Genomic DNA, 19,564 nt, shown 5'->3' on the forward strand with positions numbered 1-19,564 from the left:
AACCACATGCTCTCCTCACTGGAGCAGGCCTAGGACAGGGAAGATCCAATTTCCTTTGCCTCTGTCTTTTCTTCTTGTCTGCCTAAGGGTTTGCACGTGGCTCCTGAGTGTTCAAGTCACCTCCCAATACCATAAATCCCTGCCCAGGTATCCCCCAGCTCTCTCTATGTGCTCTTGGCAACTGTGAGTGTTTACCACTTCCCTTGGATTCCACTCCAGGTCTCTGTGATATTGTCTACTGTACTTAGTGCATGTCCGCTGTGTCCCTTGAAAAGAAGGGGCAATGCTTCTTGCTTGTCAGGGTGTCTGAGGGCCCTGAGGGCTGCTGCTACCCAGCTGTTTGTGGGGACCATGGAGCTAGGAGAGAAACAGCTACTCAAACTTCAACTTATGTTTTCAGGGGCCCCTTGGACCAGGTTTCTGACATGAGACTGTTGGTATTGGGCTGAGTCACTGAGCGAAACAGCAGAGCTGGGCTTAGAACCTCTCCTACTCTCATCTTTGGACCACACCGTGCACTTCGGTTCTCCCTTCACTTGTGATATTTTCTCTGGGAATTTTCCTTTGTGTTTCATGACAACGGCTCCTGGAGGGCCTGTCTTGCCCTCCTGCAGACATGCTGGAGTCCAAGGATGCTCAGAAATTGGGCTCTTTGGCCGGGATCTCTGCATTCATTAATGCAGGCCACCTGTCTGATGCTCTCATTCCTAGTCACTGGGGTCTAGTTTGAAGCAGTTGTTTATCATCACTGTTTCTAGCCTTGCATTGGGTGTGAGCTGAGCCTAGGGCAGAAGTGGTGTGGGTCTTGACTTTTGTTCAGTTACAGACTTTAAGGACCCCATATTTAACCAAGGGGTAAGCCTCCTATCCGAGTCTCCTTAATATTCCATTTCACTGTGGGGCTTCCTGGACCAGACCTTGTCACATCTCTGGGGCTTGAATTTCCTCTATGTATCCAACAGGATGAAAGGGCGGGAAAATCCCCAGTGAGTGGTTGCTCCTCTGGAAGCTTTATGCCAACTTGATTCCCTTTTTTTCTCTTTAAGAAAATGGTTTTAGTGTTTTGATAAAATTACTCTGTCTAATCACTATGAAGTGGCCTTAGTGGCTGTGATTGTGGTTTCTGGAGCCGACTGCCTGGGTTTGACTCCTGTCTTTGCTGTTTGCTGGCTATGTGACTGTGGGCGAGCTGTCTGACTTCTGTGTGCCTTAGCATTCTCATCCTGAACTATTCACCATTTCATGGAGAATAAGATGAGTTAACACATGCAAGAAATTTACAGCAATCCCCAGCACATAGTAGGCATACCATAGGCATCCTCATCACTATGATCGTTAAATACAGAAATAAGCAAAGTTCATACCAAAGACTACCATGCAAGGAACCTTCTTCTAGATGTCTCTTTGGGCTGAAGCACACATAGTTTTATGAAAATATGGTTTTTATAATATATGTTATTGTTCAGCTACTTTTTTCCCCCACTTAACCATATATCTTGGAGATTCCCCCTATCGGTCCCACATAGATCTACTTCACTCTTTGAAATTAATGAGCTATAATTTATTAACCCAATCTCTCACCAACTTGTGGGCATGAAGACTGTCTTCAACTTCTCACTGTTATAAACAACCTTATGGGCATATGTTATACACATGTCTTCTGGCGTTTGGACTATCTCCTTGGGATAAATTCTAGAAGAGGGAATGCTGGGTCAAAGAGTGTGCACATTTTATGCTTTGATGTATATGGTCAAGCTGCCCTTTGGAAAGGTTGTGACAATTTATAGTCTCTTTGTCCTCTACCAACAATGTCTTCTTGTTGAGCCTTTTCCATTTTGATTCTGTGTCTCCCATTAGGTCTATCCCATGCCCTGACATGAGGTCACCTGAATCCAGAGGAGGCTGGGTGAACACATAATTTTTCAATCAGTCCATGGGCTCACAATCTGCCCAGAGAGCATTGCCAGTGAGGGAACTTTCCTGAGTATGGCCATTGAGGTGTGCAGTTCAGCCCCCATTGTCTTCCTGAAGCAGAAAGGATATACCATGAAGCATGAGGAAGCCAGTTGAAAAGTGACTTTGATGAATGTTAAGATTTGTTCTCTCCAGGCTGCAGACTAAAGGAGCTAGGTTGATTTTACCAACTTTTTCATGCAAGCAGAGGCTTCGAGTGACAAATTGCCCTTTTCAAAGATGGCTGCAACAATAGCTCCCATCCCCAATGCTCTGTGCAGTGGGACCTTGCAGGGCCCCAGCAAGAGGTAGAGCTGATTCGCTTCCTCTAGAACCTGGTAGAAGTCATGCCCTTCCCCAATTCCAGAACCACACATTTGGGAGCAAAATAAAATTATTGTTTTTTTCACATCATTGCATTTTTGTGGTACAACCCTACTAGCTGGGGCATTTAGCCACTGATTGCTATGGAAGATGTCCAATAAAGAATGGTCATTTTTAATCTTAGGGTACCTGAGAATCATTTGGGGCTCTCATGATGGATGTAGATTCCTGGACCCCACCTACAGATTCATGAGACTTAGTAGGAGGGCTGGGGAATCAGCATTTTAAAATGAACATTCTAGAAAATTCTGACCATATTTACTATCTAATATGAAACTTTGGTGAATTATTTAAAAGTGAAAGCTGTGGGGGCAGAAAGATTTCAATTTGAATTCTGATTCAGTGGCTACCATCTTTCTGTGCCTTTGTTCCTTCTCTGTAAAAGGCACGCAGTCCTAGATCTGACTTCATGGTGGTGTGCAGGGGTTAAATGAGACTGTGTGCCCATGGGGCTTAGCATGGTCCTGACACATGGTGGACATGAAAGAGCTGGGGATTGTCGTCCTAGCATCATGGAGCAGGGATTCTTAGCTGGGCTTTTTCTCCTGCCCTTGACATTTAATGGAAATGTTGTGTTTCAGTGTATTTATTTTTTACTTTTTTTTGGTGGCACTGGGATTTGAACTCAGTGTCTCGCACTTATTAGACAGGTGCTCTTACTGCTTGAGACACTCCACCAGTCCTGTTTCAGTGTATTTAAACAGGAATGGAGTCCATTGTTTTAATCAGGTTCTCTATCTAGACAGTTGGCACATGCTCCAGAAAAAGTTTCTGCTGTCTTCCAGCTCCAGGAGCCTTTTTTTTCCCTTTCCTGATGGACCCTCTTCACCACACCCAGTGGGTCAGATTCATCCCAGAGCATGGGAGGAAGACTTTAAAGTCCCTGGGGAGTCACTCTCTGGGACTCAGTGAAAATACTGGTGGTGGGAACAGGGTGGACAAAGAGCCTCAGGAGGGACTTGAGAGGGAGTTCACAAGAGGCAGAAAGCTGGTCTTAGAAGAACAGGTAGTTTGAGATCTGATCACAAACTAGAATACCAGGTTAAAGATCATGACTGCAGAAGTAGGTAGCCAAGGCAAATTTGTGAGCAGGAGAGTGGCAGCGTCACCACTGCGATTCAGAAGACCCTTTGTCATGGTGCTTAGGGGAGAACATGGTCTGGCTGTGACTCTGCCCTGAGGTTCAGGGTCAATGCAAGGGAGTGGTAATGCTCTCTGGTGGTCACAGCTAACTGTGTGTGGTTGGTGGGACAGCAAGGGGTCTTTCTCTAGGCTGGGATGCTAGGGCCTGGGCAGTGGTGTACCAGAGGGAAAATTAAACTCCTGATGTGTCCTCGGACAAGCCACTCCTCTCTTGGTTTCAGTTTTCTTATTAGTAAAATGACAGTTTAGGAGACCTGGGGAGATTGTGATGGCCTCGGCTTCCTTCTTGGAGTCCTGCTGTCACAGGGTAGGGATGACAAGTGTCTGTCAACATCTGGACCAGTGTCACCTGGTGCACTGTGCTGGTTGGATTCTAAGGTGGAATCTGGGTTCTGAGGGAAGGAGCTAGGACATCGGTAGTGACCTGACTCATCAACTCCCAATCACATGGAAGTCGTATGTTCTCAGGTCATGGCTTTAGCTTTTTTTGCCAAATTCACAATTTTTGCCAAATCCATACACCTATTGGATTATTAATTTAATTTTTGCTTAATTTTTTCTGGCAGTAGTGCGGTTTGAACTTGGGACCTTGTACTTGCTAGGCAGGCGCTCTCGAACCACTGGCACCACACCTCTAGCCCTTTTTGCTTTAGTTATTTTTCAGGTAGGGTGTTGAGTTTTTGCCCAGGCTGACCTCAGGCGACTGCAATCTTACCTATAGTCTCCAGGGTAGATGAGGTAATAGGTGAGCTTGTTGATTGAAATGGGGTCTCATTAACTTTTTGCCCAAGCTGGCTGCAAATTGCGATACTCTTGATCTGTCTCCCCATTAAATTAATATTTCCTAAAAATTAATTTTTTTTGAAATTATATTAGTTACTTACATGGCTGTGATCAAGACTATTAAAAATACACAACCAGAGAAGTTAAGTTTTTATTCCTATTCTCTTTGCATTATCACCCCTTCTCCCAAAGGTAATCATTTCTATTTATGTTTGGTTTCTCTTTTTATTGTTTCTTTTGAAAGTTACATAATCCATTGTCATCTTCCTAAGCTGCCTTTCAATCAATAAAAGTGACAAAGTATTATTTACTTTTCCTTACTCAAACTTCCTTTTAAAGATTATCTTCTTATTGCAGTATAATGTATACACTAAAAAGTACACGAATCTTCAGTGTGCAGCTGTGTGATCTGAAAATCTGGAAACTCTAAGAGTGAATGTATCTGCCTAATCACCTCTCAGTTTAAGAAAGAGACATTGCCCAGGCTCCACAAGTCCCTCTCACGTGTCACACACATAAGTTTATGAGCTGGTGGGGTGTTTTCTTTTGTGAAATGTCTATTTGAGTTGTTGGCTCAGTTTTCATTGGTGTTGTCCATCTTTTTTACAATTGGTTTCTATGGCTTCTTTTTATATTCTGGCTGTGAGTCTACTGCTGAGTATAAATATTGCAACTGTCTGCTCTTTTGTGGGTTTTATTTTACTCTCTCAGTGGTGTCCTTTGAGAAGTAGAAATTCTTAATTTTAAAGAGGTCTGGTTTCCCAATCTTTTCCTATGGGATTAGTAATTTTTTGTTCTGTTGAACAACTCTTTGCACCTCAAAGTCCCAAAGAGATTCTCCTGTGTTTATCATCTAGAATATTTATTGTTTTATCTTTAATGTTTAAGATACTTGGAACTGATTTTTGTGTGTAGTGAGGTAGGGGTCTAACTCACATTTTCCAGCATATTGCTGTCCCCAGGCTCGGCACTATGTATTTCCCCTTGTACCTTCAGGAATTCTATTTAAGAAATTTTAGAGTATCCATTGAATCCTGAATTTGATATGCAAATTTATTTTTGTAAAATACATTAGAATAGAAAATAAAAATTACTGAATCTGTATTACATCACCTGAAATCCTCTTATCTACCACATTTGAGGAAGCCTCTTGGTGAGATATTGAGATCACAGCAGTGCATGAGGGAGGATTTTCCATAGGAGTAAATTTAAAAAATATCCTTAGGATTTTATTATAGAAGAATTTCATATTTGTTTTTAGAAACAATAGAGAATACAGACAAATATAAAGAAGTTAGGAAAAGTCCCCTATACTTAGTCAGAGATCTATTTTTTGTAGTCAGTTTTCCTTATCCATAGGTACATGCTGTATTTTTAAAAAGGGGCAATGAAATATATACCATGTTGGACCCTTAATTTTTACTTAATATTATAACAACTCTTTATCAATAAGTCATATTTTCATATAATAATTTAATGTTTGCCTATGCATGCACCTAACTGGCCCACAGATCCTCCAGCCGGTTATCCCCTCTCTAAGTCTCTGTCTTCCCCGCCCCCTCCATTTTAATGGTACCCACCACTAAGCCTCAGATATAAAGTCAAATGTTCCCTTTCCTCATTCCCTTTCCTTTCCTGCCCTCTGAGTAACCATTATTGTAGAGTTAGTGCTTCTAAATAATTTAATTTGCGAAGCATGGTATATACTTTTTGACATCCAAGTGGAACCATTAACAACATGTAGCATTGCTTTGTAGACTTTAAAATTTTACGTTTGTGTCACTATATGCTCTTTTTGTAGATTGCTTTCTTCACTCAAAATTATGCTCTTAGGTTTTATCTATATTGCTATATGTAACTTTCATTTATCCATTTTTAACCACTGTGTAGTGTCCCATTAAATGAGTATTTGCAATGGGCTCACCCATTTCCTACTGCTAGGAAAAATGAAGAATGATGCTTTCTTGTGCAATCAGTCAGCATTTCTTTAGAAATCATGCCTAGGACCAGAGTTGTAGGGTATAAGATTGAACTTTAGTAGCTATTACCTGTCAAATTGTTCTCCAAATGGCAATTTACAATTCCATCAGCAATGTATAAAATTTCTTGTTGCTTTGCATTCTAACCAACCCTGGAATTGTCACATTTATGTATGTTTTTCCCATCTCATGGGTGTGAAATGGCATCTGTGTTATTAAGAACTGAGTTAGGAAACCAGACACCACGCAAGGTATTTCAGACAGATGGAATTCAATGCAGGGAATAGGCTGCATACGTGTTGGGAAATGGATAGAGCAAGAAGAGATAATGACGGCAGGGAGCAGGTATCACCCTTAGGGCTAAAGGAACACGAGGTAAGATTTGTGGATAGAAGGGCCCAGTTCAGAGTTCAGATCATGCATAACCAACACTCAGACCTTGGAAAGGGAGGGCTGGCCAGCTGCTGCTGGCTCATGGAGGGAGTGGGATGAGGCTGGGTGGGGAGTGCAGAAGGGGAACTGTAGGCTGGAGCCAACTGTTGCTGCTGGAGTGATGCTGGCAGGAAGAAACAGGAACTAAGTCCTTCTGTCCTCATCTTGCATTCCAATCTTCCTGAAGATCATCCTATTGCTGGAGCCTAACAGGAAAGCAGCTGGTTCTGGAAACTGGGAAGCATCTTGTGCAGAGTCCTGGCCCCAGCAACAGCAGACTAGTCTGCCAAAGGATGAATTTGTGCTGAGAGATGCTGGGCAAATAACCTGCACACCATCCATGCATTATTATGTCTAGGCTCTTTCCATTTTTATGTGCAGCTATTTTAAACAGTGCTCCACAAACATCCTTATAGACACATTTTCCTTAGAATAAGTTTCTGGAAGTAGAATTAGAGAGTCAAAGAAAATGTGTGTATTTTAGGCTTTTGGGCCAGGCTGGCAAAATTGCTAGAGGAGTAGGCTTTGAAAGAAAGGGAGTCCCTCCCATAGCGTATTCCTGGAAACTGCATCACAGAGCAAACAGCAGTAGAGAAGACCAACTATCTGTACTGGAGAGTTGTTACCTGGGGACCACTTCCTGCCCAAGGAATGAGCACCAGGGGACTGTATGTCTATGTCTATGTCAGTCAAAGAGATGGCCTTCAACTTCTGCAACATTCTATAAAAGAGATATAAATATTTATTGCCCATTTGCCACAGAACAGCCTCAGTGAATTATGAAGGGAACCCACACAATTATAGCAGGCATAGGTATAATTCTATAGTATCATGCATGCAATTTACTTTCAAATGATGTATCCTTTCTCTAAGAGCTTGGTATTAACTGTGGGTTTGCTGGCTTCACTGGGCTTACAAGAGCCAGGTGTGCACAAGTTGTGGGGGGGGGATGGAATTAAGAGCCAGAGGGAGGGTAGATGACAGGGAGGTAAGAGTCTAAATGTGGAGGAAGTGGGGGCCATTTGGCACATTGGGGGTTCTGGAGGCGTGCAAGGGGATAGGATGCACAGGAAGGCAGGCAGTGTGGGGCAAAGGCCTGGGTATCCAAGGTCACTGGATAACAGTATAGCTAAGACCTACCCTACCTGACTAAGATGCTTTGGCCTGTGTCTTCGCTCAGCTCTACGGAGAGCATGAATCCCTGATCAGATGCCACAGTCATGAGACTCCCCACCAGCAGATAATCAAGAGGCAGAGCCCCATTCACTGGGTCAGGTATCCATCTCCAAGTGAGCTGCCTCTGCCACACCTGCCTTGAAGCAAGGCCTGCAGCTAGGTAATAGTGGGAAATGCAGGGTTAAAGCCTTCTGAAGAAGGCAGCTAAAGATTTCTTCTGCTTGTGACACCTTCTGAAATGAGCGCCCAGGGTAGCTGCAAGAATGACTCACAAGCCAGGTGCCAGTGACTCGTGCCTGTGATCCCTAGCTACTCAGGAGGCACGGATCAGGAGGATTGTGGTTTGAAGCTAGCCTGGGCAAATAGTTCGTGAGACCCTATCTTGAAAAAAACCCATCATAAAAAAGGGCTGGTGGAGTGGCTCAAGGTGTAGGCCCTAAGTTCAAACCCCAGTACTGAAAGAAAAAAAAAAGACTCACAAATCATCTCCAGCCCTGATTCCTCCCTGAATTGTCTACTGGATGTCCCCTAGACACTCTGCTGGATTTCTGTCACCTCCCGTGAGAGCAGGAACTCTCAGTTTGGCATGTGGTGCTTAGCATTGATACTCAAGATATACAGACGGGTTAAGGAATGGGGTTCAAATACAAAAATTTCCACTTGTAAGCACTGCCATCTCTGAGTGACCTCGTTATTCACTGATACCACCATTGTTATTGTCCAGTTGGTCTACCACTTCTTCCTTCTCATGCCCGACTGGCCACCAAATTCTCTGTGCTCCATCCCAGCCACGTGTCTGCATCCATTCTCTCCTTTTCACCACTGCAGACGGCCCTAGTTTACCCTCTGCCTGCACTTGATGCTACCTTCTACATCCTGTCTAAAATCAGTGTTTCCTATTGCCTTTGGCATAAAATTCAAATTTCTCAGCTTGACCTTCAAGATCTAGTGCTAGCCTCTTCATCTTGCTGGTCTGCATCATCCATTTCTCTTTTGAGAGCTTGCTTGGAGGTTCTACCAGGGGACCGCAGCTACTCCTCTATCGGGGATGGTCATCCTCTTTGACCGAGCGTGTAGCTTCGGGAGGGACGCACATGGAGTGAGGGAGGAAGGGAACACCTGCCTAGCAAGCCATATCAGCCGAATCAACCCTGGTGATCAATGGGGTGACAGATATCGCAGCCAGATCGCCCTTACATCCCCATTTCTCTTTTGAGTATCTCCTGTTCCTCTTCCTTATTCCTCAAACCTATTCGGGTTTGTCTGTCCTTATATCTGGACTCAGCTCCCTGTCTGTAATCACCTCTCTTCATTGGTCACTCCTGTGTTTGATCACCCTTCCTTCCACTGAACTGAGAACTAGACAGAAGCCACACCTGAGGCCCATTCTGTGTTGCCACTGGGTCATATGTGCTGGTGATGAAGCTCTGACTCTGGTAACTACAAGTGATGGTTAAGGTTGTGCACTGTTAATACCACTCATTGGCTGTCTTCCATGTTTCTAGTACTCCTCTAGATGTCATGCATGCTTCCTTTCAACTTGTTTCTTTTTCTTTTTTGGAAGTACTGGGGTTTGAACTGAGGTCCTCATGCTTGCTAGGCAGGCACTCTACCACTTGAGCCACTGCACCAGCAACTTGTTTCTTTTTCTATGCAGCTGAATTTAATCTTAATAAACACAAAGGCTAAGGGCATATTCCTCATCCGAGACTGGATCTCAAACCCAGCTGCATTTTAGAATGCTCTAGTATTCCCAAGACCAGCTGATAGAGACTCACTGCAGGGAGTATGTGGGTATTACCTGCTTTAAGGTCCATGTGATTCCAATGTGTGACCACTGATTAGGACAGTCAGGGGTACAGAGAAGTATGTTCCTGAAGGGAGGTGGGGAATCTGAGGGACACAACAAGTGGGAATCAATGATGACCGTCCTGGTTGGAAGCTGGGAAGAAGTCACTGAATTAGTACATGAAGGTCAACAGATGATTAGGTGAGAGGCATGAGGAAAGGGTAAGGTTTGAAATGGGATAAGGAGGATTGAAGGTTTTAGAAAAACAAGAAGTCAGGTAGTGAAGGGAAGAAGAGAGGCAGGGTATTTGCTTGATAGGAGAGTTTGCCAATACTTGTGATGATGTCTACATTTCCTTGAGTAGGTCAGGGCAGGCACACGCTAAGCCCTTCCAGACACCACCACCTCATTTCACAGTTTTCCTGCCTCTGTAGTAGGGACTGGCATTTCTACTTTGCAGATACGGAAGCTGAGACAGGAATGAGAGGGCTGGCTCAAGGTCACACAGCTGGTAAATGACAGACCCTAAACTTGAATCTGATTTATCTGGTTCAGTACTAAGGCCACCCTGAGAAAGCCAGCTTAAGCTCAGAGGGATGTTGAGCCAGTTACTTGCTGGGGACAGAGAAGGAGTTCGGGTACAGCTTTGTGAGGGGGTATAGATGATGGAAGTGGGCTGCAGGGCCGACCTAGGGCAGAGGAGGGACTCTATCCCTATGAAATGGAGTGGAGTATGGGGCCTGGGGAGAGAGAAGCAGATAAGCCCATCTCTGGCTTCCCGGTATTTTCAGGAAGGGAGGCTGGGTCACAGCAGGGCCATTGGGGCAATAGGGACTGACTGAAGTTTGAGTGGCTGTGGTTTGTCTTCAGCCAGGGGGCCAGGGAGTTGGCCTGTCTTTGCACAGTTTTGAGACTCTAGGACCTTGAGATGGAAGCACAATTCCAGGCTCTGATAGTGCTCAGTCAAACGGAGCAGCTTATTACCTATCTAAGGACTCAGCTTCTGATAGAGACGTAGGTGAGCTCCCTCCACCCCATCCCCAGGACAGCCTGCTAACAGGATCCTGTTGTGGCTGCAAATGAATTTGCCATGCTCCTTAACTCTTTGATTCAAGCAGGCTTCCCTGGAGAGTAGCCCTTAGGGAGAACAGTCAGGCCATCCAAACTTGCTGTGCAGGTAAGCTGGACTGACCAGCGCTTGTATTGCCTTTCAAGTTTCCCGAAATTATGAAGTCAACTATTAGATGCTTACTATGTCTCAAGTTCAAAGGCTAGCAGGCGGCAAGCAGACGTCTGAGGGACCTACAGACATCTTGGCAGAGAGAATATTAAGACATGGAAGCCTGGGCTTATCAGGAGACTGGCTAAGGATCAGAAGGAATACATTTTTGTTCTGTTTACCACAGAGCTCAGGAGTTGTCCTTCTGATGTCAGGCCCATTGGTGGATATAACTTCTAGGTAAGTTTCTTGGCCATGAGTCTTGGGCAGGAGGGAAAGAAGTGCTGGAGCTCTGGCCTGGGCTCCTGAAAGCCTCAGGGGTCAGTGGGGGTGGGTGGCTGGGTACATGAGTAGGGCTAAGGGGGAAAGTGGGCAGGGAATGTCTGGGACTCCTGCTTCAGTAGAAGAGAAGTTCTGGTCTCATTGTTTTACCAACTGGGGTTCCCACCTGTCTTCGTCTGTTTATGATGCTATAGCAAAATTCCAGAGACTGGGTCATTTGTAAACAACAGAAACATGTATTGCTCACAGTTCTGGGGGCTGGGAAGTCCAAGATCAAGGCACAGGTAGGTTCAGTGCCTGGTGAGGGCTGTCTCTCTGTGTTTCCCAGATGGCACCTTGCTGCTATGTCCTCCTAAGGGGACAAAGAGCCCTCTTTCCATTTTTCAGATGAAGAAATGAGGCTCAGAAAGGTCATGTGACTTGCCCCACACCTTTCACCTAATTCATGGCAGAAGTGGAAACCCAGCTGTGTATTTTTTTGGGGGGGGATGGGTCATGGGTCAGGGTCTTGGTGTTGCTCCTTGGTTTTGCTTACACATATTTATTTATGTACCAGGCACTTTCAGGAGAAGGACTTGGGTTCTCAGAAGTGTTACCAGGAAACACTCAGCATGGTGTTCCAGGTCTTCTTTCCCTCATCTGGCCCTTATGTCACTTCATGGGTCCTCTTCTGCCACTTTCCCTGCAGACGTGAGGAACTTGGATCATTAAACTTTTTACTGTCCCTTGATTCATCAGCTCCTGATTTATTGACTGTCCCTTCTGCAGGCAATGTGCCTGCTTCTCCTTTTTACCTGGAAAAGTTCAATTCGTTCCTAATGTCACTTGGTCAGGGAGGACTTCTTTGCTCATCCCCTGATGAATTTTATTGTAATTTGTATAGTTGTTTTATTAAATTTCCATTTGTATTCCACAGTTGCTAAGAGTTTACATAACTTGCCTAAATTTACACAGCTAGGCACTGTGTGAGATAAGATTTGAACTTGGACTTTTTGATAGCAAAGTCAATGAAATTAACTAATAGATCACATGGCTACAAAGTTAGTGGCTCTTTTTTTTGGGGGGGGGGATTCCCAATAATTGGAATTATTCATCTTCTGGTGAGATTTCTAGGAGAAGGTAGGGAATTGGCTAATCGGCAGCTTAAAAACTCCTAAAAAAATAATCAGGATAATTATAGTGCCCATTGCTGGCTAGCTTCTCTATATTCATTATGTCATTGATAATTCATGAGATATGACTATCATTATTATTCCCATTTCACATTTGGCCAACTGAGGCTTAGACAGTTGAAACAACTTGTTCAAGTCCACAGCTTGAAGAGGCAAGCTGTGATTCAAACTTAGATCTGACTCATTCCAGAGCCCACTTTTAACTGTGTATTATATGGCCTCTCTTGAACATGTTCCCTCAGACCCTGGGATGGTGTGGGGCCACAGAGACAAGTGCCACCGAGCTCTTCCCTTGAGGGGATCCTAGTCCCAATATGAGTTGATAATCATAACACATAGAATGCAAGTATCCTGGTGGATGAAGGGAATAATTCCCCAGACATCAGAATGCTAGAGAATGATTTCATAGTAGAGGAGATACCTTAACAGGATTTTAAAGGTTAAATAAAAGTCTTCCAGGAGACAAGGAGGTGGAAGGACATCATGCATATACAGCAGAAGTGGAGAGAGGAGAGAGATATCGGATTCTGGCTAGTAGAGAAACTCCGATGTTCAGAAATTTCATCCTGCTTGTCTGTCCTATAGCCTCTGCCAGAAGCTTTGGAAAGTCACAGCTGCAGACAGCTGGTTGCACCTGCCCTGCTGGTGTTCTCATTTCTTCCCTCACACCTGTCTGTTAGAAAGGAGCAGGTGGACTGTGAAGCCCTGTGGGATTCTTCTTAGTGCTGGGGCAGGAGGTGAAATGGTGGGGACAGTTGCTCTGGACATTGGAATCTGACACTCACTCCCCATCCCTCTCAGTGGCACTGTTCCATTCTCAATGTCCCTGCAGGGGGAGGTAAGACAGGCCTTCTTGCACTAGAGCATGCCTGCCTGAGACCTTAGAGCTGTGGTGGGAAGGCCCTGGTGGAGGGGGTCTGAAGTGGGGGGAGTTTCCAGGTGTCTTGCTGGCAGCAGGGGGAGTTGAAGTTTGGAGTCTGATTGCCTCAGGAACTGGGGGTGCCTGGCCTATCTTTTCTCAGGCCCTAGCAATAGACACCAGGAGTCCCCTCGTGTACAAGCTCTTCTCACCAAGACCTTGAACCTACCTTGCCCTAGCCTAGCTTTTGGTGAATAGCAGCATAGAGGGGCTGGGCTGGTACCACTTGTGCTTCCCTGAACACAGGATCTGAGAACTGGGAGCCCTGGACACCTACAACTCATGAGCGCAGTCCTTCTCTCCCTGCAGGTACCTGGGCCAAATGGCAGGATCCTGGTTTGACCCCTTCTGCCCTGGGATGAATCCTTGACATTCAGCTTGACCTGTGGGAGCAAGGCCTCCCCGCAGGGGCTCCTCCTGGTCTCAGTTCTTCATTGCAGTCTGGGGACCTGCTTCACCCATAAGGTACACCCTCAGCCCACAGAGATGCTCCACATTCTGCTTTGCATTCTTGTCCATGCTTCATTCCAAGTACAAGCTCAGATTACACCCAGTTTGGCCACTTCTCCTTGGTTCTATGTAGCAATGTGGAATCCATGCTGGCCCTGCCTAGCCACCTGTAAGCAAGGTCCATTTCCTGATCCAGCCTCTTCCTCAGTCTCAGATCTGTGTGCCTGAGCCTGTGTGCTGGTCAGTGACCATGCTGTAATGGTGGCTGGGACTTGTGTGTTCACTGAGGATGTGCGCCCTGTGCTCTGTCTGATTCCTGTGTATGTTTGTGAACCTGCCTACATCCCTCCTGAACATACCTGGTGTGCCTGCAGGGCATTACTAAACATGGCTTTATAGGTCATCAAGGACACAGATGTGTCCATTTACCTATACACATGTACAAATCCCTCTAATATGCATGTATGCACGTGTCCATACATGTGTATACATGCCATCTAAGATGGGCCTTCTGCTTATTCTGTAAGGAAAGGATAAAGACCAGTCTCCCTTATTTGTAGTCCTATTAGGGACTGAGCTGGCTTGTGACCGATGGAACTGAAGTGAGGGCCTACTGAATCCTGGAATCTCCCTGCTGCATGCTCTGGGCTTTTCCCTGCTGTCCCCTAGTCCTGGGGCTTCAGCTCTGAGTACCTCAAGACTATCTGGTGCCTGGCCCAACCACCATCTCTTTATTTGGAAAGTATGTCCTTGCAAAAGGTGTAAGAGAAAGCCCCTCCACTCCATTCAATCTGGACAGTGATGCCCACCATTCTGGAGTCACCACTGTGGCCTGTGTTGGTCTTTCTCCTTACTGCTCATGCCTGCTCTGGGGCAGAGGCTGAGGCAGGGATCCTGGCCTGGTATGAATGCTTCTGAGGCCCCAGTCTGCAGAGGTCTTCAGTGCTGACCGAGTACCCAGACCTGGTTGGAGGCCCTCCCAGGGACCCTGGGCTTGATGAGGGGGTATATGACCAGAACTTCTCCTTCCCAAGCAATCTCTGGATGGGTAGGGGGAGCACTTGTGGGGAAATTACCAATTTAAATAGGAAACTCAAGCAATTTGGATGGAACCCCAGGACAGCAGTTTGAGAGCTCATTCTCTGCCCCGTGGGGGTTTGATTACAACCAGCTTGGCTGATAACGTGCAGAGAGGGCCAGAGAAATGGTTTCCAAGGAAACTCAGATCTGTCTAAGCCCCTTATGGCTCAGGTTCCCCTGAGTTCCCCATTCCTTCCCAGCCCTGGCCACACTGTGTCTGCTCTACAACTACCCCTGAGCCACCAAACCTGGCCCGAACTTCAGTTTTTGTTTCTGTCTATCCAGTTGTTTCCTTCTTTGTTTCTTCAGTCTCCTTATTTATCTTAGACTGGGTCTACACAGACCAACACTTGGAAAAGTTGACAAACTGTGAGGGAAAAAAAGAGAAAAGATTTAAAAAAACCCTAATGGTCATTATTCATATAGCAACTACTCTGTTTCAGAAAAGTCATTTACTTCTATGATATCCATTTACACAACAACCTTGTGGTAGAGAGGATACTATGTGTTCATCAAGTCCCCTTTCTTCTTTCACCTGGAACTACATTTCCCAGCATCCCTTGCAATCAGGTTGAGTCATGTGATAGCTCTGGTCAATGGAATATGGGTAGGAGTAAAAGATGCTACTTGTGTGTCTGGCTCTTCAAGAATATCCTATGCAATCTTCTACACACATGCTGCTCATTCTTTTTTTCTCTTTGGATGCTGAAGCAAAAAATCTAATGGAGGACCCTGAATCATATTTCTGTATAATCTTAGGTAATTGTCCCTAGTCTCTGTTCACTTTCATTAGACTATAATATGTCAAGCTACTGAGATTTGGGGGGTTGTTTATTAGGCAGTTACATAGCCTGATAATACAAGCCTGAAAGAGAAGTATTTGTATCATTGCTTTTCATGGACTCAGAGAGACTAAGTAACCTTCTAAGGTTGCATAGCAAGTAAGAAAAAAAATCTGGATTTGAGTTCAAGTTAGTCTTTTCCAACCTACCAGGCTTGCAGGATGACTGATCCTGTGCAGATTTTGCATTGGCCTTTGTCTCCTGAGGAGACAAAAGACTGAGACCAGGGCTAGAAAATAGGGAAGGCAGGAGCATGCAGAGGAGGGCAGGTGTGCAGAGTGGCACATCACAGCAGAGCAGGCAGGTGGGGATTCAAGGAAGGGGCGTCAAGTGTGTCTAACAAGACCCAGCCATGTGGAGGAGGAAGAGGGCCGGAAAGAGACCATTAAATTTAATGACTTCAGTGCCAGAGTTTCAGCTGAGTGATGGGGCAGATGCCAAACTACTGGGTTTGGGGAACAAGGCAGAGGTTGTATTGGTGATGGGAAGAGGAGGAAAAAAGAGATGGCTTTATGTGGAGGCCAGGCCAAGAGACAGCATTCTGAGGAGAAAGTCAGTGGTTAAAAATAAAAAGGGGAATCATGACCTACATAATGCAAGGCCCCTAAATGGGATGTGTTCTTCCTTTCTGCTTGGTCCTGGTATAAATTTCCAGAGTTGAGTTAATAGGCTGCCCAGGAAACAGGGAGGAGAGGAGGGGTGGGCACAGCCAACAGGTCTCAAAGCACTAACTGGGCCGCATGATCATCTCCTGAGTGGACAAGAAGTGGCAGCTGATGTGTTGTAGTTGGAGAGCCTGAAATTCTTCTGGGCCTTCTAAGATGATCATTTCTCTGGGGTAAGGAATTAATGCAGATAAGCCTAGATGATACACTTGAAAAGAGGGGATACCTAGTTGCCTACCACACCTACCTAGAACCCAGGAGCTGAGCTTTCTGTCTCCAAATGTCCATCCTCTCTTTTCAGTCAAGGCCCCCCTCAGTTTTAGAGAAGAACACAGCCACTTACCTTGGGACCACATTTCCCAAACTCCTTTGCAGTTGGGTATGGCCATGCCTCAGTTCTTGTCAAAAGAAAGTACATAACTTCTAGATCACATCCTTACATGGAAGTGGTTTGCAGGGAACATTGTCTACTTTCCCCTTTCTATGAGCTTGAAATTGGAAGTGCCAATGATGGGCCAAGACAAGACCCTATGGGACAGCTGAGCCATGGAACAGAAGGACCCTTGACACCCACTGCTCTGGACTACGTCTCACTTTGGACCATTGTGTAGGATAGAAAGAAGTTTCTATTTTGTTTAAGCCACTCTCTTTATGGATCTTGTTAAAGCATCTTGACCTGCACATTAGTTAATATCCTTTCTATCAGTGTCTCTGTCCTCAGTGTTCCTTCACCACTTAGCTCCATCCCTGCTCTCTAATTTATTCCCTTCTTGTTCTCTCTCTATTTCCATGGTCACCATCTTTTACTTCCCATCCCACATCCAGTACTCCCCCTTCACTTCTTTTTATTCCTTTATCTTCTATAGAGTAATTTGCCCTCCCAGTGCTAGCGATTCTCAGGACTGGGAATCACTTCTTCCTGTCTCCAGTCTCTGTGCTTTCCTGGGTCAGTCTCATCTACCTCTTCAGCTTAAATCCCACCTGAGGACCAGATCTGTGACTCCAGCTTGGCCTCCTCCCTGATCTTCAACTTAAGAGCCATGTGTCTTATAGGCATTACTTTTTTGTGTCCCGCAGGTTACTCTAGAACTTCATTGCACAGCTCCAGGAGGCTCCATGTACTGTGTCACTTCAGGTCAACACATCTGGGTCAGTTAGGATACTGGGGCTGTATGTAGCAAAGTCTCAACTCAAAGGGGCTTAAACAATAAGGACATTGGGACTGGGGAACAGTTTGGTGGTAGAGCTCTCGCCTAGCATGCACAATGTCCTGAGGTTGATCCCTAGCACTGCAAAAGAGTGACAAAGAGGAAATTTATTGGCTTATATAAGAGGATAGGCTGACCTTCTGGGTTTCTTGATCCAGTGGTTCAGTGAAGTCAGCAAGGGCTAAATTTTCTATCTCTCCATTGCAGTCTAGTTCCAGAATTGCCTTATCCCGAGCCTCTTGGGTTGGAGGATTGCTGTCAGTAGCAATCAAGATAGCGTTCTCATCAGGAGAGAAGTCCTCTCTACAACTGGAGACAGATGTATTCCTTTGGTCCGAATGGCTCTACACCAGTGAAATCCTAAGGGGAATAGTATGCACTAGTTGGCTTAGGCTTCTGCTCCAAACCAGTCACTGACATGGACTGGGTTACCATAATTGGGTTATATGAGTCAGGGCCCACCCTGGAACTAGATTGCATTTCTGTGACAGTTGGCAGAGGGGTTGAATGGATGCTGGGCAATCAATTACAATGTCAACTTCGATACTAAAATCTAAACTCATCATGTCTACTCATTTCACTCAACTCAGATTTCCTCCTATATTTTCTATTTCAGTTAAATAGTCCCACCATTAACTCAACTACTTAAACCAGAAACCAGTCATCCTCAACTTTCTCTCTGTTGCCCCCACTCAGTGATTACTCAATCACCAAGACCCAGTAATTTTATCATTTGTGGCCCCCTCTCATACCTGCTGTCACCTCTCTAATGGCTTCTAAATTGGTTTCCTTTCTCCCAGTCCAACGATCTCCAAACTATCCTCCCTGCTGTTTCCAGAATGAGCTTTCTAAAATGCAAATCTGATCTTTCTTGTCACTGCCTTATAGCTGGAACCCTTCATTGGCTTCATATCATTTAAAGGGTAAAATCTAGCCTCTCCCCAGGTGGTGGGGGACTAAGTAGGATTTCAAATGCTTTATTCTGGCTGCAAAGGGACCACAGCTAAAATTAAGTTCTGTTTAATACTGTCTAATACATAAGTTCTGTTTAATACATGTGTGGTATGGCATGTGGATTTAAGGACCTGGCAAGAGAGTAGATAACTGAGGTTGTGAGTCCAAAATATAGGGAGGTATCAATGCAAGGTAGCCTGAGGTTTGTAAGGCTCAGAGTTCATACTGGTCTGGTTGTTTGTTCTGTTTTTAAGTGTTCAAGAGCTTCAGATTAGAAGATAGACTGAGTTGGCTTTGAATCAAGATCTGCTACTTTGGTTGGTATCTTCCTCTGCAAATGAAGAGACTAATGTTGCCTTAATGTTTCTTTGAGAGTTTGATGAAATGACGCTCAAAAAGTACTCAGCACATGGTAAATTTACAATAAAATGGTGATGGTTATTTTATTATTTAGTTGAAATCCAATATAAGTTACTATATTTAAAATAGGTTCAGAGATGTTTTATTAGTATAAGCTTATCTTGTAAGAGGATAAATTAAATAATATTTCCTCTCAAATATGAACACAAGTCTTCCTACTGATTGTCTTCAAAGTGATAAAATTTGGGATGGGATATCTTTAAGTGTGATTTTTTTTTACATTAGTTTTTGAATAGAAAAAACCCACTACAAATGAAATTAGAACCAAAAACTTAGGAAACTCTTGGAACACTTCCAAGGAAGGTTGAGTGACATGGAATACAACTTGGATCGATCCCTGTACTGTCCAATATAGTAGCTACTAGCCATGGGTGGCTATTGAACCACTGAATTTGGCCAGCCTAAAGTGAAATGTGTTGTGAGGACCTCAAAGAACTCAGCCTTTTTTTGGTACAAATTACCACAAAAGAATGTAAAATCATCTCCCTATGATGCCCAAGGCTGGTCTCGAACTCCTGGGCTTAAGTGATCCCACTGTCTCAGCCTCTGAGTAGTTGGGACCACAGGTATGTGTACCACTGCACCTGGCTTTTAAATTTTTATATTGATTACATGTTGAAATACTATTTGAGATACATTGGGCTAAATGAATATATTATTAATATTAATTTCACCTGTTTCTTTTAACTTTTTGATGTAGTTGCTAGATAATTT

This window comes from Castor canadensis, chromosome 7, assembly GCF_047511655.1.
Source record: "Castor canadensis chromosome 7, mCasCan1.hap1v2, whole genome shotgun sequence".
In the NCBI taxonomy this organism is placed as follows: domain Eukaryota; kingdom Metazoa; phylum Chordata; class Mammalia; order Rodentia; family Castoridae; genus Castor; species Castor canadensis.